This window comes from Alexandromys fortis, unplaced genomic scaffold (assembly GCF_014885135.2).
Source record: "Alexandromys fortis isolate MF-2015 unplaced genomic scaffold, M_Fortis_MF-2015_v1.1 scaffold_46, whole genome shotgun sequence".
In the NCBI taxonomy this organism is placed as follows: Eukaryota; Metazoa; Chordata; class Mammalia; order Rodentia; family Cricetidae; genus Alexandromys; species Alexandromys fortis.
This window is the reverse complement of record NW_026067919.1, coordinates 7627955-7654367: the sequence shown is the minus strand read 5'-3', so window position 1 is coordinate 7654367 and position 26413 is coordinate 7627955. Positions and strand designations below refer to the sequence as shown.

Sequence of the window (26413 nt, the reverse complement as noted above, 5' to 3'; positions counted from 1 at the left end):
TACTCACACTTTTAGAATTGCTGTACCTACGGAAATTCGTAATGAGAGTATAGCACATGTAATGGTCATTTTCCAATTGCTAAGTAACACATGATAAAGACTCCATCATGTAATGTCAGGGAAAAGACTACAGTACCTCTTATCTGCAGAAGCAGACTGAGGAGACAATGCTAGCCTTTTACTGCTCCATCCTTACTTTCCTGTCTAAAATAAGCACGATACATGTTGTTTTCCAGCAGCTTCTAAAGAGGTGCTCAAAACCAGACACACAAAGTGCTTCGGGGTCTACCAAATGGGAGGAGGAAATATTAGACTCTCAATGTAATTTTTCCTGCAATAATATTATTGAGTTTTAAATGTACAAATATTTGCAGAACAAACGACCTGTAGTCTTAGAATGAAATTATTTTGGTTCCTCATGTCAATTTCCTAAACCTGCGTATCTGTGTGAACCCTGCTGTTTTCACTGGTAGTAGATCTTCTGTCCGAATGCTCCAGAAACTTTCTCCTACATTTTCTTATAGCTCTGAAATAAAAAAGCATTGTAATTCTGCCTCGGTTCAAGAGCCATGCTGCCTTTGATGTACTTTACCTGGTATGCCTTTAGAATGCAATCACTAACAATTTAAAAAAGTTCATGTTGGCTACATCTCTAATGATATTTTAATAAATACTGTTCTGAGCTTTAATGGGGAACTAAGAATGGCTGGCACAGAGCTTGGAAATGTCTGAGATACCCTGAGTTGATTTCAATATTTTTTAAGTTATACATGACACATTTGAAAAAATTTTCAAAACTATATAAGCTCTTTTTGAAAGACTAGTAAATAAAAGCTTCTGGTTGAGAAGGAGTCTGCTGGATAAGAACTAGGAAGTAGGAGCAAATATTCCTGGGCATGTATATAAGTACCATGTTTATCACTTTATCACTAATTACTGAGTTAATTACAGGATGACAGTTTTTTCCCATCTTGTGGTGTAGGAGGTCCTTCTGTGTATCTGTTGCTTTCATTGGTTAATCAATAAAGAAACTGCTTGGCCTGATAGGGCAGAACTTAGGTAGGTGGAGAAGACAGAACTGAATTCTGGGAAGAAGGCAGAGTGAGAGAACAGCCATGGAGATACCATGTCTGGCATGCTAAATCTTTCCTGGTAAGCCACGACCTCGTGGTGAACACAGATTAGTAGAAATGGGTTAAATCAAAATGTGAGAGTTAGCCAATAAGAGGCTAGAGATAATGAGCCAAGCAGTAACTTAATGAATACAGTTTTTGTGTGATTATTTCTAGTGTAAGATAGCTGGGCGGCTGGGACAAAAAGTAGGCCCTCCCTCCATCAACAATCTTGTATAGCTTAATCAAGTCTAAAAAATAAAATAATATTCATAAACCACCAAAGATGATTTGAATTAACTTCTGATTTCAGGGTCAGTACAGACTGCCTTCAATGACAAAGGAATGAACTATACTGGGAGGCATACCATCAGTGCAGGACAAACATGAAGGAAGAAGCCTGAAGACTAGAGCCAGGGTGTTAGGTTTTTCAGGAGAACAATCAAGCCTGCTCCTTTGCAAACTCTTTCCATATCCATTACATTATCCTCTCAGAAGCCACCCATGCACCTTCTTTATTTAGTACTGCAAGTAGCTTTTCAGGTTACAAATTGCCTGAATTTTAGGGATTTAATAAGCAAAAATATGCTACTTAGTCTAGGGGCCATTAACTGAACAAAGTTAACAACTAAACAGGCATAAGCAGACATGTCTGAAACTCGTTTTCACATTCAGACTCTACACCATAATTTTAAGTGATTTATTGGGTTTTTTTATTATTATTATTCAGTTGCTTCCCCTCACATTCTTTTTGCCCAGTTTTTCCTGGCTGTCCTATGCAACATAAGCTGATTCAAATGCTTGATTATGATGACTGAATAAGAAAGGAAGCCTTCAAAGATTTAGAACTGTACATTTCATTCCAGGCTCTTCATGGTTTTAAAAGGAATACACGAAGTTCAATACAAAGCCCAAGTATTATTACATCAGCTTGAACTTTCTTCCTACTACAATATAGTTTTTAGTCAAATGGAACCAAGTTAGGCTCTGGGAATTTGTGATTTAGGAACATTCACCATCTTAGTCAATGTAAAGTCAAACTGTATTACTTGCTGTATTTTGAATTGAGAGGGCAGCAAGAATACTGGCATAGGAAGTGGAATCAGAAGTTCTCCTGCCCAGTCAATGAGCATATTACCTCCCAGGTGTTACCAGAGTTCAGGTGTGCCAACCATGGAGCATGCAAATTTCATTAATATGTTATAGGCTAGGAAAGAATCAGGAGCCACTGAGGGAATAATATTCAAGCCTATTATGTTTGCATTACCTGAATAAGGAGGTATGCAGGCATGACAAATAAATGCAGACTTTATATACACTGGTGCTTGTCAAATCTCAACATGCAACAGTTTAATATTGTCGTCTATATCAGGCTTGCTAGAACGAAGTTCCCCAAACTTAATTAAATAAGCAGTTAAGAGCAAGGCCAGTTAAGAGCAGGGCCACAAAAAATCAAGTATAGAAAAGAATAGTAACATGAGTGACTTTAACATGGATGGTTACTAGAATATGAATTCACTAGTGTCACACACACTCTGTAGATTCAGCTTAATATATGTTACCCCACTAAGTTTGTTCTAAATATTTTAGATAAATACCTAAATAAGAAACATTGTGTAAACTGGGCAGTGGTGGTGCATGCCTTTAATCCCGGCACTTGGGAGGTAGGTGGATCTCTGAGTTTGAGGCCAGCCTGGTCTACAGAGTAAGTTCCAGGATAGTCAGTCCAAGGAAAAGATAGTGCTGCCTCCTTGCCTTTCCTTCTCCCTGAGCAAGTGTGTCCATCCCTGATGCTCTTAGCTGACATCACACTCCAGCTTCTTAGACTTCCAAACTAGACCTATGAGCGAGACTCTCCAAGAGCTTCCGAGCCTTCTGCATTGGACTGAAGGTGCTAAACCATCCAGCTCTGTGGACCGAGCAGTTCCAGAATTCCAAGCCTATCCAGCAAAAAAGCAATCATTGTTGAACTATGTAATCCTTATCATGGAATGCAACCTAATAAATACTTTTACAATGTACATACATTCAATTCATCCCATTTACCCAGAGAACCCTGCCAAATTTAGACAGAATACTTTATTTTCACAGAAAATAAATTTTAGTAGCTTTGACAGGCTCCAACACAGTAAAAGAACACCTCAAGTGAAATCAATCCTGACATCCTGTTATGAATGAAAATAAATACATAGAATCACATATGAAATGTCCTTGCCTCTAACAATCTGAAGCTACACAGGTCTCTAGACATGTCACCTGCCAGTTTACAGGAAAGGTTAGGAACAGAAAAACTCTAAGCAACACAGGACATAACCAATTAAATCTAGTCTGTGAAAATCTTCTACAGGAGACTCAAGTTTTTCCTCAACAGATGAAGAGGGATTGCTACACACTCAGAAGAAACAAATTAAGCAAATGGAATGTGCAGAACTCAAAGGGATCCCCAATTTAAACAAATTCCTGGTAAAAGATTTTTTTAGACCATTCGGGAAAATTAAGACTGAGTTGGATCACACAAAAAGTAGGGAAAGAAAAGATTACTTTGCAGCCTAGTGACCACATGAGGGAACACTCAACTTCCCTTCAACAGTCTCTGCATGCCCATCATAGCACACACACTACCAAACCAGAGGCAGCGGCTAAAGATAAGCATAGTTTATGTAAGAATATATAACTACTTACACTGGTGCTCAACACAAGCTGCAAAAAAAAATGGTGACCAGGCTAATCTGAGGTCACTCTCTGAATTCTCACTGGAAGTTTATACAATACATAATTTTTAACCTAATGCTATGGAAATTTGGAGTAAGACGTCTTATTTTGTAGTTAAATAATCCCCAAATCCCCAAAAGCAAAGGAAGCAAGAAACTAAAGAAGCAAGAGCATTCTCTATGAATTCTACACATCTAAATTCTAACCCCTACAGGGAATAAAACGTAGGCTGAAATTAAAATACATACCTAAAAATGTACATTGAACAACATTCTCTTTCCTGGCAGAATTACTAAATACTTTCCAAAACACTAGTACAATGTTCCTCACATCACCATACATTTATTTTGCTATTTACTAGGCATCTTTGGTATGTCATTATTATACACAGTACACATATGAATGTCATATTCATAGAAAGAATGATATAGCAAAGAGTAGACATTATAGCACACACAATATAAATAATGTTATAAAAAGGAGGTATGGGGATATACACTGAAAACTAGATCCAGTGGAAGGACTATAGTATAGTATAGATAGTCATTAGCCCAAGTTTATTTCATCAACTCTTACGTATGATTTATTGGAGTGTTAAGATTCACCCAAATGTCTTTGCACGTATAATATGCTCGTGCCCATACGATGCCATGACCCTTGGTGGCAGCACTTCTCACTTAGATCTGTATGGACTCAGAAGCAGCACAGACTTCGGACACTAACATGGATCCTGGACAGTCATGTGGCCTTTGGTGGCAACATGAGTCATGGACAATGACACAGATATTGGTTGCATAAGGACCAAACATGGTCTTTGGCAGCAGCCCAGGCTCAGAAGTCATTGTAGCCCTAGCTGGCACCACAAATCACCCAGAATGGCATGACTCCACTGGGGGCATAGTCTTTAGACACTAACATGGTCACAGGTGAAAACATCACAGTGAGGAAACAGAAGTACCTTTGGACAATGAATTATAACATGGACAGAAATCATATTTATTTTTATAGACAGGGTTTCACTGTGTATTACTGGCTGGCCTTGAATTTACAAAGATCCCCCCCTGCTCCACCCCCAAATCTGTATTATAAAACAACTTTTCTTCATGCAAACATACCTAAATACAGTGCCATGAAACGTAAAAAAGCAGATGTCAACCATCACAAAGAGAACAAGAATTTGTCCTGGTATAGTATACATAAAATACTTTTAGCCACCTCAAGAAATAAGATGGCTAAGAAGTCAATAGTAGAAAATGAAAAACAAGTTTCTAAATAGAAGCATGATGTAAGGGCACAACTTACACATGGACCACAACCAGCTGATGTAAGAAAGTTCTGAAGCACAGATTGGGGGAGAAAAGCAAGTCAGCTTGACCCTCAGAAAGAAGTGTGCAGCAAACAAAATATGGTGGCACCTGTGATCCCCAGAGATCTAGCCAGGGCAACCAGTTACATATAGACTTCTCCTTGGGTACTGAAAGGGATGAGACCAAACAAATTATGCAGACCACAGTCACTGGTCCTTAAAGAACAAGAGAGCTGGAAAGTTGGCTCAGAGCTAAGAGCACTTGCTGCTCTTCCCAGTACCCAAGTCAGCTGGTTTTCCATCATTCCCACGTGAGGACACAGAGTGTGATCCCTGAGGAAGAGAGCTCTCACTCAACAGCTGATATGTAGGAAAATGATCTTGGATTTTTCAAGCCCTAGAACTATGAACAATAAATTTCCACGCATAAAATTACTTGTCTAAAATATTTTGTTAGAGCAACCCTATAACAAATTGGCAACTTTATCAACAGAATTTATTTTAAATAAACGTTTTTCATTTTGTGTTTTGCATAAGGAAAATCAGCACAGACCCTAAGACAGTTACAGTTTCAGCAGCTTTACTAATGTTCAGTTGTTTCTTAAAAATAATTTTAATATCGGAAGCAGTCTTTTCTGGGTCCCTGCAACAAGAACTGCCTAAAACATACAAGAGGGAATCACACACAGTAAAGCAAGCGTTTCAGTTACACATCTAGGTCTGTGCACACACCGTGGGAAATGCTCCTGAGTCACTGAGACAGTGTGGGGAGCCTGCACTGCACCATGAAGTCCAGGAGTCGTCCTCACGGGCCCCACGGCCAGGTAGAGCACTTCCTGAGGGTGTGGAAAGTGACAAAAACAGCAGGCCAGGCTCTGTTCTACTGCAGACATCAATCCACAGAGCTGACTAGCCACACTGTTCAAAGAACAACTAATTCTATTCCACCAAAATTCTCCTTCAAAGTGTGCCCCCTTAAACATACTAAGAACTGTAAAACCTAAACACATATGATATGAAACATTTTATATAAATTTCTAAGAAACTGTTTGCTTCTAAGTATTCCTTAAAACACAGACCCAACAACCTACAAACTTTTCCAAAATCCAACTAACTAGATGACACTGCCACCTAATGGCCAATACAAAGAAGTGACCGGCCGGCTGGCTTGTTCCACTTTGTATTTCTCAATCAACCTTCCAGATTTAGCTTCTCTAACACCTAAATCACCATTACACCTGAGTTCACTCTCATGAATAATTTCATTCCACACAGTATTTTTTCCAGCATCACCCACAGACAATGTAAATGTTCTATGACTGTTCTATCTGATCCATACATCTGTCGTGTCAATGAGTCTACCAATGTAGGTCAGGCCTTGAAACCTACCTCAGCCTCCAAAGTGCTGGGATTCAGTGTGTAACACCATGCCAAACAACTCTTCAATTTTAAAGTATTTTAATGTGCAATGTTACAAATCAGACAAATTAAATGTAAGCTACTGCTGGTAATCAAATAAAAGTCTCCAGAAACTCAACAGCTTTTCTATCCCTACACCCAGGTTCCAGGAGGATTTCAATGCTTTAACTTCATCTTAAGGGTGATGTGGAACTACGATAATGAACGGCGCTAACCACCTCTCATGAATCAGGACATTATGTCAATACCATTCAGGAACATGCAACAGTTGTATACGGAGTTTTTCTTGGTTAATAACTGACAGCTAAACAGCTTCTCTTCAAGGTATTACTCAAGAATTAGCTTAAAATACTCCACACTGCAGCTCACATTTCTGTCTACTGTCGGTCTCACAATCTTCTTAGTTAATTAATCCTGACCTCACATTAGGGCACTAGAAGCCACGTTGTTACTTGCAAGCTTCTAGTATCTTTCCATCCCACTACAGAGACATCCTAGGCGCTGGGGCTGGAGGGATGACTTAGAGCACTCACTGCTTCAACAGTGGAACCAGGTCCAGCTTCCCAGAACCCCCATCAGGCAGCTCACAACCTCCCATAACTCCAGATTCAGGGCATCCAACACCCTCTGGCTTCTAAGAACACCTTCCAGATGCACAGTGCACATAAACTCACACAGACACACACATAAATACATGAAATTAAAAATAAACTTCTTTTTAATCCTGTTAAGATTGTTCCCAGCAATTATCCCTATCGGAAATCAGATCCCATACTTTTTTCTAATAATCTTAGCAAATAACATCCCTATTCCTGAAATAAAATTTCTCAGAAAAAGAAATTATAACAGTGTATCTATAGAGATGTTGAAAAATAACCTTTTATAGATAGAGAAGACCTAGCCTATGGCTCAAGTACTATTCTAGGGAGTCAACACAAAAATACTTTGGCTTTTGGTATTCTGCTATAACCAACACATTTCCTGAACACAAATTATACAGAAAACCAGAGACTAAGCAGATTTACTCTGAAAGGACATTTTACAGTAGTCTATTCAGAGACAGTCCAAGGAAATGGAGAAGAAACAGAACCATCAAAACTGAACAACTAATGACAAACGAGAGACCAGAGAACAAAGTCAGTGAGCTACTGAGTTGCCTGCATCAAACTTACCCAAGAAAGTAAATAACCACAGAATTTAAAGACCAGTAAAGCAAATGAAAAGGAAAGGGGGAAAGAGAACTGAGTGATGCCTCTGAAGGCAAGGGAAGAAGAGGGTGCCAAGAACCCTCTGCGGATTTGAAAAAGTAAAGGTAAGATAGTGGGCGGGAGAAAAGCTGACTCAAATAATGGCAAAAGGGGAAGAATATAGCATGCATTTAGAAGACAATGTAAAAAGCTTTGCTGGCTGGAAGGTTTACAGGTGGTGTTGTTTGGGGACTTTATACTGTGAACAGAAGGAAGAGGGCAGATAGCTTTTTTCCCCAAGAAAAACTGAAGATAAGGTATTTCCTAAACTGAATGACAAGACAATTAAGACCAAAGCTATTAAGAGGACTTAAAATTGTGTAAAAATAACAACAAAGACCTAAAAGTGGCAGGTGACAACAAAAGGAAAACTTAAGAAATATATGTGAAAGATACTCCCCCAAGATGCCTGAGACATTATTGTGTAATGAGAAATGCATAGCTGGTCTGAGACCTGGGGTTCCTGGCAGACACAGCTCTTAAAGCCCCAGCATCTCCAGTGATGAGTACTTCCTCTGTGTGCTAATGGAGAGACAGTGCCCTCACATGACCTCAGGACTGGAGCTGAGTCACCAAAATAATGATTAGAAAGTTGGACTTTCAGCTTTTCCCTAAGTTTCCAGAGAGGGGCTAAAGGTCAAGCTGATCACCAAAGGCCAACAATATAATCAATTGTCCCCACATTATGACACCTCCATAAGAAAACAAGGGACACAGTTCACCAGGCTTCTGGAGTGCTGGATATGAAGAGCTGCCGAAGACAGGTATGCCCAGAAAGAACATAAAGGCCACGAGCATCATCCACGTGCCTGCTCTAGCCATCTGACTATTCATCCAATTTTCTGTAATAGCCTTTATAACAACAATGAGCAAATTAAATAAACTCCAGGAGGGAGTCAGGGAAAACCAGTTTATATAACCTGTCAGTCATAAGCACAGGCCACAAAAGGCTGCCTGTCATGGGCATCTGAAGTAGGTCTTAGAAGGCTAAACCTTCACCTGGTGGGATCAGATGCTGCCTGTAGGCAGACACTGTCAGACTTCAGGTAAACTGTAGGAGACCTACACGCTGTCAAAGGTTGTGTCAAAGGAACCACACTTTGGTTGTTTCCTATCTTCCCACGGTCCCCTAGACGTCCCACTGTGACCCTTTACTATGGGTCACACATGGTACCACAATCATCTGCAGATGCAGTCTTCTCTTATTCTGCCTCTCATTACTAGTACTAACAAGGCAAGACCACAGTAAGCTTCCAAAAATGTCTGGCAAATTCTAAATGAACACAGTAACTCTGTTAGAGGAGATTGCAGAGAAATCTAAGTGACCTATGAGATGGTGGCAAGCACTAATAAAGCTGTTAGGAGGTAGATCATGTTTAAGGAAGGTTTTAAGACAGCCTGAATTTCACAGTGGAAGATGACTAAGGACAATATCCTTAGAAATATGAAGGGGCAAGAGAATGAATATGAATGAGAACAGCCAAAGGAAAATCTCAAACACAAATATATCTGAGATACATTATAAAATTCTCAGTAAATCTTACTATTTGCTGACAAGAATATTTAAATACAGAATTATTTCCCTAAGGTTATTATGTATAACTCTGTCTTTAAGAATGTTAATTCTGCCAGAGATAGTTCAGCATGTACCAGCACTTTCTGTGCAAACCTGAATTCCATCCCTAGAACCCAGAGCCAAAGGAAAGAATCAGTATCAGAAGCCCTCTGCCCTGCATACACTGTGGCACATACTTGCCCACACTTCTCTCTCTCTCTCTCTCTATTTCTCTCTCTATTTCTCTCTCTCTCTCTCTCTCTCTCTCTCTCTCTCACACACACACACACACACACACACACACACACACACACACAGAGTTATTTATATTGCTTATTTCAGTGTAGCACATACAAACTAAACTATATAAATGTCCAACTAAATGTGTCATTTAAACTGGGTCAATATTGATATTTTACTTAGTCATAAGACTAATAAAACTCCACTGGGTATACTGGAGCAAACAGAGACCAGTCAGGAAAGCAAACTTTCCTGCAAAGACACCTGTAACTCCAGATTGTGTAATCAAGGTTAACATTGACTACATTGTGAGATCCTATCTCAAACAACAACAAAAAAGGAAGCAATTTAATGAGTTATTAAGATGCTGAAGGAATGCTTAGAAAATGAGGAAGGACTAGCATTTGCAAAAGTCCATGGTCCATGTCCAGTGTCTCATTGTCCTGGAACCACAACAGACAATAAGCAAAGGAGCTCACAGATTTTCTGTATTTACCTTATAATCCTAAAATGAAAAGCATTAAATTCTCAAAAAAATGGTCCATTATCCCTAAAACATGTGTGGGCACAGATTGAATAAGAGGCATAAAAGAAGGGAATGTAACTTCTGTAGGCAAGGAGTCACAGAAGACTCAATAAATAGGACCTAATTAGGTTCAGAAACCCTGAAGTCAAGAAAATAGGTCAGTGCTAAGGAGGAAGAGTGGAACCTGGCCCTGTGGAGAATACTAGCAAGCAACTGCAAAGCTGCTCCAGCAGAATGATAACCCCTTAAACAAAAAGAAACCACAGGAGGCTGCAAAGTGTTGAAAGGAGCATGCACCCTGGACAGTTTGAGTTCATCATCCCAGGGATCATCTCAATAATCACAGGTGGCTATATATGTGTCAGGCATACTAGGAAAAAAGAGGTGGTGGAAAAAAGTCATCCCGTTTTCCTCTAAAAAGTAGAGCATTTATTTATACATCAATTAAATTTTGTTGTTTTAGTTTTTAATTTTACTTCTATTTTAAGAGATACCTCAGAGTAAAACCACCACATCAGATTACCAAATCTTTAGAATCTACAACAGAACAAACAATGAGCAAAACGGCTGAAAAATAAAGTCAGTGAATATGAGGCTACCAAGTTCATTCACTATAATTATTAAAATATGATCACCTATGTATAGAAACTAAATTTTGAACTGATGAGAATCAACCCCCAATTAGAAAATAATGAAAGGGGTGGATTTGTCCATCCATCTCTCAGCTAAGTAGCCACTCTATTTATTTTGGGGGAAAAACAACAGGGACATATGCATCGACCTATGTTACAGTTTAAATATAAAATGTCCCTCACACTAGTAGACTTGTGTATTTGACTGCTTGGTCCCTACCAGTGGTGCTATTTTGAAAGGTTGCAGGTCTTTTGGAAATGATATCTAACTGAAGAAGTGGCGTGAGATACAGCCCAGCTGAGCTTCTAGCCCGAATTCATTTCCTAACTGGCACAATGTGCCCTGCAGCCTCACACTTGGTGGGCATGCCTTTCCCACCACCATGATGAACTGTAACTTATTTTTTTATTTGCCTCTATGTATGTCTGTGAGGGTATCGGATCTTCGCGTTAGAGGCAGTTGTTAGCTGCCATGTGAGTGCTGGGAATTGAACTCAAGTCCTCTCTCTGGAAGAACAGTCAGTGCTCTTAGTGGCTGAGCCATATCTCCAGACCCCAATAGTACCTTTTCAAGCCATGAACCAAATTTAGTCCTTCCTCTCTTAAGAGTTCTGTCAGGTAGTCTGTTATAGCAATGATAAAAGTCATTCATGCTGGTTCGTTTCTCAGCCCTTCGGCTAAGACCAGGTGTGGTAATGATGGAGCTAGAGTGCTTAAATTAACTTCGTAAGTGCCTCAAAGAAATGGCTCCTGTATTTTTCCTCTATTGGATCACTCAATTAGCTGAATATAACTTAAGTGCACATACAAATATACTATAAAATACCTACATTTTTTAAAATGAACCATTGCTTGATTCTAGATGTTTCCACTGCTACTTTTTCAAGTTCACTGATTAACAAATTCCTTTAAAAAACTATCTACTCTGTCATCTCAGATTCCTCTCTGCCAACTGACTCCTCATCAACAAAAACCAAGTCTCATCTCCACCACTTCTCCATAAACCCAACAGTTAAACCTAACAATCATCAATGAGGCATCAATCTGACACAGTTGATCACTCCCTTTTTTGGAATATTATTTTAAGATGTGTTACATTTGTCTACGCTATAGAACATTTGTTTAAATGATGCAAAGATGTGTTGCATTCTTTGATGTTGCATTTGTTTAACTCTGTGAAGCTATGATTCTTTGCCTGTCTAAAACACCTGAATGGTCTAGTAAAGAGCTGAACAGTCAATAGCAAGGTAGAAGAAAGTACAGGAGTGGCTGGCAGGCACAGAGAATAAACAGAAGGAGGGGGAAAAAGCAGCAAGAGAACAGGGGAAGGACATCAAGGGCACTCACCCAGCAACGTAGCAAACCAGAGTAAGAAGTAAAAATGGTATGCAAAATAAAAACAGATAAAAGCACAGAGGCAAAAGATGGGAAATATACAGGGAATATGAGATCCTATATAGTAGTATGTTGATTTTGAATTGTTGAATTCTAATAAGCAAAAGACAGCTGCTAGGGGACATGGAATTGAGAACAGAACTGAAAAATTGAACCAACCATGATACTTTAGGGCTATCTTAACTTTTAAAAAGAAGTCAAAAAAGTATTTGTAAATTGCAAATCAAAAGTGCTTGGAATTTTGTTCCCACAGGGACTAGAGACTGTGGATTCCTTTAGGGTTAATATGGATCAGCTTTGATCAAGGGAGACTTCCTGAACCTTGACAGGTGATATATATCAACAAAAGTTATCACTGGTTTTCCCAGAACTTGGCCATTATCTCAAATTTTCTCAGGGACCCCTAAAATATGCCTTCACCCACAGACAACAGGATGTAGTATAGAGAAAGTGACACCCACATTCCCAATATTTTTGGGGTGTAAGTAGTCTTTGGTTATTTTTGTGGGTTATGGATGTTTGTTATCATTTAGAAGAATATAGAAATATAGGATAAAAAGACAACTATTCATCTCATATTTTACATTGGCATAATTTTGGTATACTGATATAAATTATAAGTTATTTTTGTTATACTGTATATATTTTTCTACTCTTGTTTAAGGTTTTGTACCTAGGTACCTCATTTAAAAATGTAAGGTAAAATTCTAGTTTTTGAAAACTATTATTATAAACTATTTAGATAATCAAGAAACATAGGTTAGTAGTCATCTATAACAATCAAATTTGTAGATATGTTAAGCATGTTTTAAAGATCATACAGACATAAATTTTGGATAAATGGCCTTCAAACACTTCAAAGACCTACAGAATACAGTATTTAAGATATTTAATAACCTGAGGTTTTTTTATGACAGTTCAGACACATCTGTTCCTGGTAGCACCAATTTACTCAGAAGAAAAGATTGGGCATCGAAGAAACTCCATAAGAGTTTGCTTTCAATATAGCAAGATTAGCCATTAGGGCAAGAAACTGCTTTGGCCTTCACTTCCTGACTGTATACTGTATAAATTGAACATGCAGAAACCACAGGGAAGTGACTGCTGAATTTGCCAAAACAAGGTGAGATGATCCTTCAGAGTTCCTGCTTCATAGAAGAGGCTGCCAGACATTCTGCAGGACACACAGGAAAACTGATGAATTTTGCCAATACAAGGTGGAACAGTCCCTTCATATTTCCTGCTCTACTGCAAAGTCTGGCCAGATACTCTGGGCTTATGATAGATGTTCCACCACTGCAGAGGAACTTTAGGTGTCTCTCCAGGCAGCAAAATGTCTCTGTAACATTAGTTAATAGTATACCCTTTGGGAGGTCTTTTATGGAGTTGAAGATAGATATAGTTACAGTTTTTCTTTAATGGTAGAATGTAAATTATGAGTAAAACTTTGGATTCACTAAGAGTGAAAAAACAAACAACTATACCTTCCTCCCTTATAAAACTTCTTACTTGAATTCATGAACACCATTTACTCTTTTTTTTTTTTCCTTTTCTTTCTTGAGACAGCATTTCTCTGCATAGCCCTGGCTATTCTGAAACCACTTACTTTCGGCCTTCACATGTGTGTGTGTGTGTGTGTGTGTGTGTGTGTACATGTGTGCCTGTATGTGTCTGTCTATTTCTCAGCACTCTAAGATCTTAAGGAATATCTCTGGACTTCCCCAGCCACACTCATTCCCTAACCTATATTAATCAGTTCTCAGGGCATTAAATGTTATCTGCCAATCACATAAAACTTGTATCTCTAGCCCAGACCTTTGCCCAGATACCTGCAGAGCCCCCACTGCTAACTTAGCATATCCAAAATTAAACTCATCAATTTTTCCCCTAAAACCTGCTTTTTATGCAGTCTTACTTATCAATGTCAACTCTATTCCACTTTTTCATGCCAGATCCAATCCATCAACAAATCATTGTCTCTGTATTCAAAATGAATGCAGAATATAATACTTCTCCCAACTCCTGTCTAAAATCAATGCCATCACCCAATGGGATTTATTGTTGCAGCTGGCTAAATGATCTCACTCATCCCTAATGCTGACATTCTCTACTTAGCAGCAGAGAGAACCACTTAAAACAAGCAAAGCCAAGGATGTAACTCTGCAGTTTGCAATTAGGTGAGCCAAAATTTAATCTCCAGAAAAATAAATGAAGTTGAAACTGTTCAGTGGCTTTGAACTTTCAGAGCCTACACAACCATAAATGGTCCGACTCCCCCTACCCAACACACTTCTCAGACACTGTAATAGGAAGCTGTTTATTTGTTCCCGGCTGCTCAGCCCCAAAATAATCTCAAAGAAACAATATTATTTGCAATACTGTTTGGCCAATAGCTTAAGTGTAATTTTAGATAACTCTTATATCCTAAATTAACCCATCTCTATTGATCTGTGTATTGCCACGTGGCTGTGGCTTACCAGGTAAATTTCCGTCCCCAGCATCCATCTCTGGCAGGGCGACAAGGCTTCTCCTGACTCCACCTTCTTTTTCCCAGCATTTAGTTTAGTTTTCCCCACCTACCTCTATTCTGCCCTGCCAGGCCCAAGACAGATTCTTTATTAACCAATCGTATTCACAACATACAGAGGAAAATCCCACATCAAGACATACTTTCTACCAATCATTCCCTTTGATGCCTCAACTAAAATACCCGTCACTCTGAAAACAGACCAAGTATACAGAATAGGATCTCCGCACCCTGTTCCGTGTTTATTCTCTCCACTAAGGAATGAGAAGGTGGCCCAGTCAATAAAGCACTTACTGTATAAGCATGAGGCCTTAAAATCAGATCCACAGCACCGTCATAAAAAGCTAGGCATTGTAACATCTATCTGTAATGCTAGTACTGGGCAGGTGGAGACTGGAAGCTCCCTAGAACACACTGGCCAGCTAGTCTTGCTGAACCAATGAGTTCCAGGTTCAATGAGAGACCCTCCCTCAAAAATCAAGGTGGAGATCAACTGAGGAAGATACTCAACACCCACCTCTGGCCTCCACACACAAAGGCACACAATGTGCACACACATGCAAATAAGCACATGTCATACCACACTAAAAAATTAAATTTAAAAATATTAATTATAAAAAAGTTTTCTCTTCTAGAGTTTGCACAGACCACACTTATCCTTTAAAATGTCTGCCTAAGAATCAGTTCTGATTGGAGGTTGCCTAACGGCTGTGTGAAAAACAGCACTATCCCCCACCTCATTCCACCCATTCTGCCTTACCTCGCCCAACAGCACTGCAGCAGCTGGGATACTACAAATATACATACTTTTCTTTTGTATTGTCTCACTTGTATGTATGCCCCAAAAGACATATGAATTGTTTAGTTCACTCTATTATGCCAAGCAAGTGCTCACCCATCAACGGTGATGACTGATTCCCTTCAGACTTGATCTGTTTTTAAAGTCAGGATTTCAAAAATGAACTATGTAGAAGTTCTAAAGTTCTGGAGAAACACTGACTGCAAGACAGAACACACACACAAGTACATAACTCTAGCTAAGGACAAAAATAATGCTAAACACACTATGATGAAGCAGAAAGTAGGGAGGGCAAAGAAAAAATGGTTTTCCCCATTTCTCCATCCCTTGAAAAGAAATACCACCTGACTGTTTCCTGTAAACTGGCCACCAACTCTGTCCAAAATAATATCAACTCCATTCTACACACTTAAGAGCTGTTATGAAGAGTTCCTGCTTTTATAAGCTGTGGTCGTCTGAGAAAACTGGAACTTTCAAAACCTAACATTGGCTGCCAAGACATAATGGTCTGAGAAAGCTCTCAAATTTCCACAAAGCACTCAGGCTGCAACCAAATATCATTAATATGATGACAAGAACTAGTCAAAGAACCTTTGATGGCTGCCTCTCTGTCGTCCCTAGTGTATACTACAAGTTCACTCATCAGAGATCATGATATCTTAGTGTGGGGAGGTGGCTGGGCAGGAAGGCAGGCAAGCCAAAGCCATAGGATTAGAAATTGTTCTTCCTTTTGCATTTTAAATGGTGAAGAATGATTGGAATAAAACATCTGGCAACACACAAGGCTACCATAAGCACATCTGGCCTTTTCAATGCTTAACTTGAAAACAGGGAACTATGGACCACCATGCTTCTGCTTCACCAAGCAAAAAGTAGAGACAAATAGATCTCTGAGTTCCAGGCCAGCCAGGGCTACATAGGAAGACCCCAGCTTATTAAAAAAAAAAAAAAAAAAGTTAGGAACTAACCAAGTAAACTTAAAACAACCTGTCATGCATAAATTTATTTAAATGTTCATATAGAGAAAACAGAGATTCTTGATTATTTGCAATAATTGGTGCCATTTTTAAGGCCAATAGTTTTCAAAAAATGATCCACTAATATTCAAATTAAGATACTAATCAACAAAGAAAAATAGGGGTGGGGGGATTCTCCTGGATGTAGTCTTTAAGACTCCTCTAGCTCCTCATAGCTCCAGGTGTCAATTTAAGCAACCAGAAATCTCTAAAACCAAAGATTCCCTCTGAGACCTAAAGCAACTAACTCACCAGATAAGAGCTAAGCTCAAAGACTACACATAATGTTTTCTGACTGGTCAAGTCACCAAAAAGAAAGGAGCATTCTGATTGGCTGATCTCTTAATAGGCTGAGTCACACCCCAGTATCAGCACCCTGGCAATCAGAAGTTAGAACCAAAAAGAGACAGGAAGCCACAGAATGCTGAGAAAATATGGGGGTGGGAGAGCTGTCAGCAGCAAGAGAACTGTCACATCAACCAGAACTGACTATAGCCTGGGATGGCATTCCAAAGGCAGAGTGTGCCAGTATGTCCTTGGGCTCGCTCACTTGCACTTCCCTCAATTCTGCTATGGCTGTGATATTCCAGGGCTTACTTTCTTGGTCACTCCTTTCAACTGGATGATGTTATTTCCCAGAAGATGATCTGTTATTTCTTCATCCAGTGTCACATTATGCAGTCTTCACTCATACTTGCTACTCAGCCCTTACCACTGACAAGCACACAATCAGGTAGGAATTAGATGTGTCACAGGATTAGGTACAATTTATCACAGAACAATGGAAAAAGAACACAACAAAGCACTATGAGGACACTCCAGCTCAGCTCTTTCCAATCACCACTCTACATTCCCACCTCTTATAGAGGGTTACTCGGTCTTCTCTCTCTCAAAAAATACCTGCAATCTCCACTTCTACCTCAGACCTTATTTCACATATGATCTAGTTCAATAACCTTCTATAAGAAACACAGCTTAATATATTTCTATGCTGCTACATCAGCCAATTCTCTAAGAGATATTATAGGGTATTTTTAAGACCAACAAATCCTCCAACCATATTCAAATTAAGCTACTAGTCAACACGAAAAGGTAAACAAAAAAAAAAACTTCACCTGTCAGGAACTGTTGGTTTGGTTTTTAAAATTTATCTTTCAAATGCCCAGAAGAGAAAGTCCAATCTTTAGCACAGCAATAAGATAATATACATTTGGAACAGTGTCTTCTAAAGACAGACCAGACCCTGTCCACTGCTTGCTAAAGCTACCTACACTATTTTCAACAGATCCCTTTATGTGGCATCCATAAAACGAAGCTACCAAGAACCTACCTCCTTCTATGTGGCCAGTGAGTAGAAGTAAGAAACACTGGCGTGCCAGGTATTAGTGTAATTTATCTGGTAACTATTGTTCTGGGCTCTCTTATCTGTGTAGGTTAAATCACTAACACCACCACACACACACACACACACACACAAACACACACACACACCTGCCAAAAACAGAGCAGATAACAAGGTTTTGATTTGTAGCTTTTTAAATGATTAACAGTTCAAGTCAGAAATAACCTTCTGGTCAACCCTGAATAAACAAAAATTTAAACAAATACACTACATTCATGAACGCTTTGGTCTGCTTAAAATTTATCACAATTTTAATATATTATAGATTTGTTACTTTAAGCAATGAATAAATTTATATTTGTACTTTGATAGATATCAAAACCCGTAATTCACATAAGCAAAAGTCCATTAAGATACTCAAGAATATTTAAAAAGTAATTGGGATATAAGTCTAAAGAGTTGAGAAGCATCCTGTTAAATGTCTAATAAATATTTGTTCCCATAGTTCATCTTTCAAAAATAAGCACCAAGCAGAAATATGGCTCATGCCTATAATCCCAGCATATGAAGGGACCTGAAATAGGACGATGGCTCTGGAAGTTAAAGAAGCACCATGCTTCAGATGATGGGGACCATCATACTCAGCCCTCACAATTCAAAGACAAATTACCAAGGTCATTTATAGCCAATGGGTCTAGTAAAATTCTAAAAAGCTACCAAGTCTTCAGTACTAAAAAATAAGACAGGTATGTTGGTACATGCCTATAATTCATGGAAGGCAGGGTAAGAAGGATCAGGAATCAAGGTCAGCCTAGTTTTCATGAAACTGCCTTAATAAATATTTAAAAAAAAAGATAGTATTTCACTGTTAATGCTAACACGAAAATTTCCATGAATTTGTGGGCAAGAACAATCTATTCATGGAGAGAAAAAAATAAATTAAAACTTTTATGTGCCTTTAAATGTTAAACAGAAAGAGTACCCTTACCTTCATCTTTTAAAAAGATAAACTCAAAACAAAAGGTCATAAAAGTATTGACAAAATTAGTCAACTGAATTCTGCTGGAAAAAGTACAAATCTTTCTAAAGTAAATCTAGCAAAAGCTTTTGAGACTGACAAAACCATCATACCCTCTGATGCTGTAATTCCTCCCATGGGCCTTTAGTCTATAGGAAGAAAAAGATGATGAATACATGGCAATATCGTAACTGCAGACTTCTGAACACGACTAGGAGTGGCATTCTAGTAACACCACCAAGGACCTTAAATATACAAACTGTACTACTTACAAAATGATAAGCAACTTAATGTCCACTTAAAAATAAGTAACTATCCTCTATATTATTGTATAATAATCCAAGGGTATAAAAACTAGCAAAAAGAAAAGCCATCAAATATGAAAGTACAGATTAAAGATTACATTTATACACCAATCAATCAATGGTATAAAATTACATGGAACTAACAAGAAACAATGAATGGTTTCTTTTGATTTTATTTCTTTGACCACTTATAAAACAAAAAGCCTTTTGCAACTACTGATCAAGCCCGCTACACTAAGCATATAGTTAAAAACTGATGCTTTTGAAACATAAATCTACAATAATCATTTTCTATTCCTAAAAAACTATCAGAGGAGTAATCAGAGCAGCTCTTCTCAAAACACACAAGCTACACATGTAATTTTAGCCATGCTATTTCCCGTCTGTCACCCAATTCCATCAAGCCCTCTCTTCTCCATCAGAAGAAACTGTGCAGGATCTCCATATGGTAACCAGAGGCTCCCAACACTGAAGTGAAAGCTGCAGCCCAGTTTCTCCCATTTTCCCAAATGAGGTATCACGTTTCTCAGTCACTCAAGGGCTTTAGGTCCCTAGGAGTGGCAGCTAAGGACTCAGAGGAGGACGAAAGCACAAGCAGACTTCTCCGCAACGCAGTGAGAAACACTCAAACATGAAGTCAGGAGCTTGAATAGAGACAGAGTCAAGCTACTTGCACTTTCAGGCTTTAATTGTGCAAAATGACAAAGTTTTTTTAGCACTCAACCAAATAACCCGCAAAATCTTTCAACTTTAATATCTCCTAATACCTCTCTCATAGCTCATCATGTGATGGGAAAAGCTCTGCTAAGATTTAGAGGCTAGGCACTGATGGCTTATTTCTGTTATCCTAACACTCAGAAAGCTGAGACGGGAGCTGCAGAGATCTCAGGTGAGCAGGAGCTCAGCAACCCATTGAGTTCTGGGCTACCCTAGGTTACAATGAGACTCTTTAAAAGGGGGAGAAGGGAACAAGATGGTTCGGTGGGTTAAGGTGCTGCTTGCACCCACAAGTGACCTCCACACACTCTGGCACAAGAGCATGAGTATGTGTGAATGTGAACGAACACACACGCACTCCCACACAATAAATGTAATTTTTTAAATTGGATTTAGAATTAGGATAAACGGAGTAAAAGTGAACTACTATGATGAACAAAAGACTTGGTTTGTCGTCCCAGCTCGTCCCTTTCTACCCATATGACTGGGCAAATCACTGCACCTCAAAATGAAGTTCTAGACTAACCTTTACTGGGCATGACCTTCTCATTCCTCCATATTAAAGTAGGTTGACTTTTTTCCATCATAATTAGGGTGTCATGCCTATCCAATATCAATTTTTACTTCATCCTTAAACAAATAAAAGTAGTAATGCTGGCACCAGAGGGATGGGTCAGCAGTTCGAAGCACTGGCTCCTCCTCCAGAGGATCCTGGTTCACTTCCCAGCACCCACATGGCAGCTCAGTCTGTAATTCCAGTCACAGGAGTTCTGAATCCCCTACACAGACACTCATGCAGGTACAACACCAAGACACATAAAACTAAAAACATAAGGAAAACATTTTCAAAAGTAATAATGGTATCCTTTTCTAAGTTTTCTAGTACTGAGAGAAAGGCTAAAAATATTTTGCTTATCGTGACTCGGCATTCAAGCCTAGACCCTTTCCCCAAAATGCATTTAGTAAATAGGTTTTAGTAGTATGTGCTATACCAGCAAACCTGAAACCCAGAAGCTTGGGGCAGACATATTTAAGCAAACCGTTAACTCCCAAATAACAACATTAAGTGTGCAATGGATTGGTGCAACCGGATCGGGAAAAACAAGAGACGGGATGCCTATACAAATTCAAACTCAAAAAAAAAAGTCTTTCTCAAAATCTTTCTCATAAGGTTGTAAGGGAAAAATGTTTACTAGGAAGACAATTCTGGACAGCGGGGACAGGGAGAGCTATGACCTCCTGTGAGCAGTCTCACGGAGAGGACACGCATATTTGTAGATGAAGTGAAAATGTAGACAAGCACCAAAAATTGGGAAAGACTGGATTTTACCAACACAGACTATGATGTCACTCAAGGACTTCTAAGCATGACATTACAGTTCTCTTCTTCCCCAGCACAGAAAAAGCAATGAGGCAACAAGCGAGAAAATTCTACCTGAGGAAAGGTAGAATGAAAAAGTTCCTGCTGTCAGGATGGCTTCGAGCTTTCTTCTTACAGCATATTAAAGGAGCAGCACAAATTAGAGGTTAAGGGTTGGAAGTATTTTTAACCTGGAGAGTGAGGTCAATGTTGTTCAGAACAAGAACAAAACACACCATAACAACAATGCGCTTTAACAAATTAAGAGACACAAACATCAATAAAATCTGGAAAGAAGACTGACTTCATCCATTCAAATCACTCATCAATGTTTACATCCTTACCAATTATAGATTACACATTATAAGACAAATTTTGTACTTATCTTTCACATTAAATGTGATTTAAGTTTTTTAGTCTAAATGACAATACATTAGTCAAACACCTAAATACATATATCCATTAATACCTAATGTTCTCGACCAAAAAAAAAATGATTTCAGATAACTACCCTGAAAAAATGTAAATGCTCGTTCGTGCTCCCTTTTCTCTCGTTTGTGAGACCGGATCTAAGTAGCCTTCCTTGGCTAGGCTCGAGCTTGCTAAGTAGACCAGGTTAGCGGGGAACTCACAGAAATCCACCTGCCTCTGCTTCCTGAATGCTGGGATTAAAGGCGTGCACCACTAAGCCTGGCTTCCCTCTCTTAAGTGAAAACAGGACATTCCAACCTGGGACAGCAAAGAGTCTGTGCACCAGTAGTTTCTACTGCTAAGGCCTACTCTAAGATCAGAAAGCCTAATTGGCTAGGCAGTAGCAATGATGAATTTGCAATTATTGAAACCTAATGCCAGGCTTTAACACCAACGACTCCTCAAACAAATTACCTCCTTCCTTTATTTTGTCAAGGGGGAGGGACATTTAAAACTGCATAAAAATAGATTTCAAAAAAAAAAGAGAGGAGGGGGAAAAGCATCTGAACCTATAGCTATATAATACATCTATATACCAAATGTAATATACCAAAGTTCTTTCTCAAGACGTGTTTTAGGGCGTGTCTTTGTTTTGACTCACTGATTTTAAATAAATAAATAAATCCCACTCAGCCTGGGCTGTCAGGTACTTTCCCTTACCAACGCGAGCATCCTGGCTATGAAATCCTAGGGCTTCTCAGCCTCGCCCTGATTTCCCGGTGCAGGAAGGCTACAGCCCCGCTGTCCCTGCGGCCCCTTCCCGTCACAGCACCGCCGGGCAGGGGCGCCCGGCCTGCCCTGCACCGCAGGCAGCTCGGCGGAGGGGGCCGGGGCTCCGAGGGTCGTCCCGGGTCGCTGACGGCCAAGGACGCCCGGCCCTCCACCCGCCCGCGCCGCGCCCCCAAGCCGGGCACCCTCGGGCGCCCCCCGCGACCCCGGCCCTGACTCCCGGCTCTCACCGTGCGGAGGTCGCGTTGCCTCCTCGGCCGCGGCCCGGATGCGGGTCGCCCAGCGACCTGCCGGCCCGAGGATGGAAGAGGGACCAGGGGCAGTCCCGTCACCTCCCCGTCCGCCCAGCCGCCCGCCCCGCGGCAGCCAGCATCGCCTCCGCGGCCTGAGGGAGCGCCGGACTTCACGGACGCCGCGCCCCCTCCCTTGGCCGGCGCCCGCCTGGACTCCGCCCTCGGGGGCCCGCGCAGCACGCGTGCGTGGCTCCGCCCCTCAGGTAGTCCGTGCGCAGGCGCGAGTCCAACTGGGCTAGGACACGCCTCCTGGCCCGCCCCGCCCTCGGGCCAGCCGTTCCCAGGCCCCGCCCCGTTCCACTGACCTTGCTTCTTTGGGCTTTCCCGGGGTTAACCTTTCACTCCCTTTCGTGGCTGACAACCTCGAGATGGCCCTCTGGATTCAGATTTGCTGCTTGACCACGACCAAACCTGTCAGCTCCCGCTCCGGACTAATAGAGAGTGATCTGAACACTGGAGCAAGCCTGACTTCTCACCCTCCTCTGCCTACGTTTTGTTTTGTCCGCAGGCGTGCAGTCTGAATCTGGCTGAGATTAAGATAAAACACAGAGAGCTGAGAACTCAAGCAATCCTGTGACGCCCTGGACCTGAATTCCATTAGCCAGAACCAGGTCCGCCTTTCCTTAGGGGCTTTTCATCTCCCTAGCTCCTGTTGGCTGGATGTCCTTGACAGTCACCAAGCTAGCCTGTGGTCACTGGTGTCTATTAAAATCATTGAAGGTGTTCTTTATCTGGCTCTTGACTATATGTCTCCTTGCTAGCCCCAACAGCTCAAACGAAATTAATAACACTAAACGAGAACTTGAAATATCATCCCAGCTACTCCTCCAGACCACTGAAGAAACCACCCTGGTAAGGGAGGAGACGTGTTTGCCCCTCCCTTTGACCAACAGGCTGTTGAAACAACACACTCCAAAGAATTAGAAATTTGAGGCATCTCATTCTGGGGGAACGGAAACAACCCTGAAGGCCTGGTGCCATTTGGACCTGGTGCCATTAGGAGGCGGAAACTGCCTCCCAGGATTTCACACAGTTAACTGACAACCTCTCAGACCGCTTACAGAATAGACTTGAGTGAGCTGAGGAAATGATAGGTCAGTGATGGGCAAGAAAGGCCTTAACTAGGCAGCCCTGCTCAACTTACAACTAACTCTTGTTCTCATTTAAATGTAAACTTTTCGTCAGTACTCCTGAAGGTAGACTTGGTGGTCAATGGACCACTTTTGCTTCCTCCTCTTCCCTTAGTGGCTGTATTGAACAAGTCTGTCTCTGGGTTTCATTATTACTTGTCTCTAATCGGTCAGTTGGATAATGACAGGGAGATTAACTGTGTGGATGATAATGTGCACATTTAAAATGCTGGCAAACATTAAGTCTGCATGCAATACACTTCTTTTAAGATTAAGTAAATCAATAGGAAAGCAACCGCCAGACCCAGGTTTCTGAAATACCCCTCTCGTTCATGAGATGAGGTTACTAAATGTGCTTTGGGGTTTATGCTACAATCTAAATTGAGAGATGGGAAAGAAGTGGCTCTCCACAGCCTATCCCCGGGAACTGGGCAAAAGGCTCCATTTTCATCGGTCTCTATAAAGAATCTGAAAGGGGCAGGGTGATCTTCAGAGCTTTATTTCTCTGAACAACTCGGCTGTTGTCTTGTGACTCCCTGACCGTTGAGGTAATTCTGTGTTTTCCTCGGCAGTTTGCAGTAGTAGGTCACCACTTCCCTTTCTTTTACAAAGGTAGAAGCCTGGCTGAGTGCTTGGTGCTTTCGAATTGCTCCAGGCTTCATCTCATTTTCTGCATTCCTATTTTGTCTTTGTCCCAATTTTCTCACTTCCTTGATTGTCACGTTGCTTCTATTTCTATTAGGCCCTTGTTTCAATGTGGTCCCATGGGACTTTGATTCTCGAGATGACTGTGATGACAGAGAGGCCAGTGTGTTGAAAGAAGATTTTCGTTACTTCCATTTCATGAAAGATGGAATGCAATGTTATGCAGGCGCATATGAAGAAGCATTGGTTTGCTTGGGAGTGAAGGGGAAGTCCAGCCCAAAGCCTTTATTGGGCTTTTTGTGAGAAAGGAAGAGAGAGAAGTAGGAACGGCTTAGGAATGGCTTGTGCGGATAATGACGGAGAACTCTAACCCACAGACACCTCTCCAGTTGTATGATAACTGACCATGAGTTATTTAGATCAAAGAGACTATGGGCTTGGTTTGTGAAAGTTAGACAAAGGGAAGATTGTAGTTGTAAACTTGTGATTGGCTGGAGGCTCTCAGGATTTTTTTCATGTTCATGAAAGCTGGATTGCCTGTTAGCGTGCTAAACAGACCACTCTAAGAAAACATATTTAAACACCATTTTAGAAGTATGTATAGGAAAAGATTAAAAAAAAATCTGAGGAGCTAAAGGCTATACATGGTTGAGGTTAAGGATAAGAAGGCAAACCAAGGTGGACATTTGGTTCACAAGTTTTAGCGTGCCTCAGAATCCAAGTAACACAGACTGCTGGCCACCAGCCCTAGAATTTCAAATTCAGTATGCCTGGGGTGGGGCACAGGAATTTTCCTTTCTGTCAAACTACCGGAGAACTACAGTGCTGCTCTAGGGGTCAAACCTGGAGAGCCGCATGACTAGAATGCCTCTCCAACAGTCAATCCTACTGGCAGGACACACACTCCAGTTCCCGAAAGGTTGATAAGACACAGAGGTCTAAGGGTCAAAGTGTAACATGCCATGTGCAAAAATATCACAACTGTGGCAACCTTTGACCAGAAAGAACAGCTGAGAGAACCAGGATCTGACCAGAGCCCAGGAGCTGGGAAGAAGGACTGAGGGCAAAGACTCAAAGGCAGATGGCACAAACTGAATGACAGGAATGTGCATGCTTTGACCCACCTTCCATGTGTGTGTGTGTGTGTGTTTTTCCCAGTGTACTGAGTAGGGTCAGAGCAGAGATGGCGAACCAGGTAATCCTGCAGAGCTGTAGCATGGAACTGCTTGGGGTTTTTATTTGTTTTGTTCTTTTACTTTTTTATTTTTTTTAAACAATCTTTTTCTCATTTTATATAGCAATCCCAGGTCCCTCTCCTTCCCCTCCTCTGCCACCCCCACCTTCCACCCACCCAATCCCCCATCCACTCCTCAGAGAGGGTAAAGAACTCTTTGTTAACAACTGGCATGAACAAGGATGCTTGGGCCAACTCGGCACTTGCCACCAAGCCTGGCAACCTGAGTTTCCTCCCAAAAATGACATAGTAAAAGGAGAGAAACGACTCCTCTAAAGTGTTTTCTGGTTTCCATGGGCATGGGCCATGGCATAAGTGTGCCAGTACACATGCATATGTGTGCACACACACGTTTTAAATAAATGTCAAGAAATTAAGCCAAAACTTTAGCTTTCAAATCACAAGATAACCCAGAATGTATGCATCAAGTCTGGTAGGCACTAATGGGGATTAGGGGAAATAGGGAAGAATAAATTACAAAGATCTGTGCAGTTGAGTCTAGAGATGAGTCGGTGAGCATATTCTACAATTTTACTATAAAGTTTTCTGTCAGATTGGACAGAAGATATCTATATGTTATATTCTAAAGGATTGCATCTTCTCAAATACATATGTTGACGTCCGTCCCCCGTGAGTCTCTAGAGGAAGGATCTTCAGAATCTATGGATGAGTAAGATCATGGG

The 26413-nt window shown here is 40.6% G+C and overlaps 1 protein-coding gene across 5 annotated transcripts in view; it reads right to left on the bottom strand.

The window, feature by feature from the left end:
• The window catches only part of Ccser2 (coiled-coil serine rich protein 2), a 111525-nt gene extending 88644 nt beyond the window's left edge, over positions 1-22881 (bottom strand). For 2 of the 5 annotated variants that reach the window (XM_050140705.1, XM_050140706.1), the window contains exon 1: positions 22659-22877. The gene's annotated coding sequence lies outside the window, so the exon portion shown is untranslated. Of the gene's footprint in view, positions 1-22658 lie in introns of all 5 variants that reach the window. The other 3 variants (XM_050140710.1, XM_050140708.1, XM_050140709.1) reach the window with 3 other exon arrangements.
• Positions 22882-26413: the final 3532 nt, after the last annotated feature.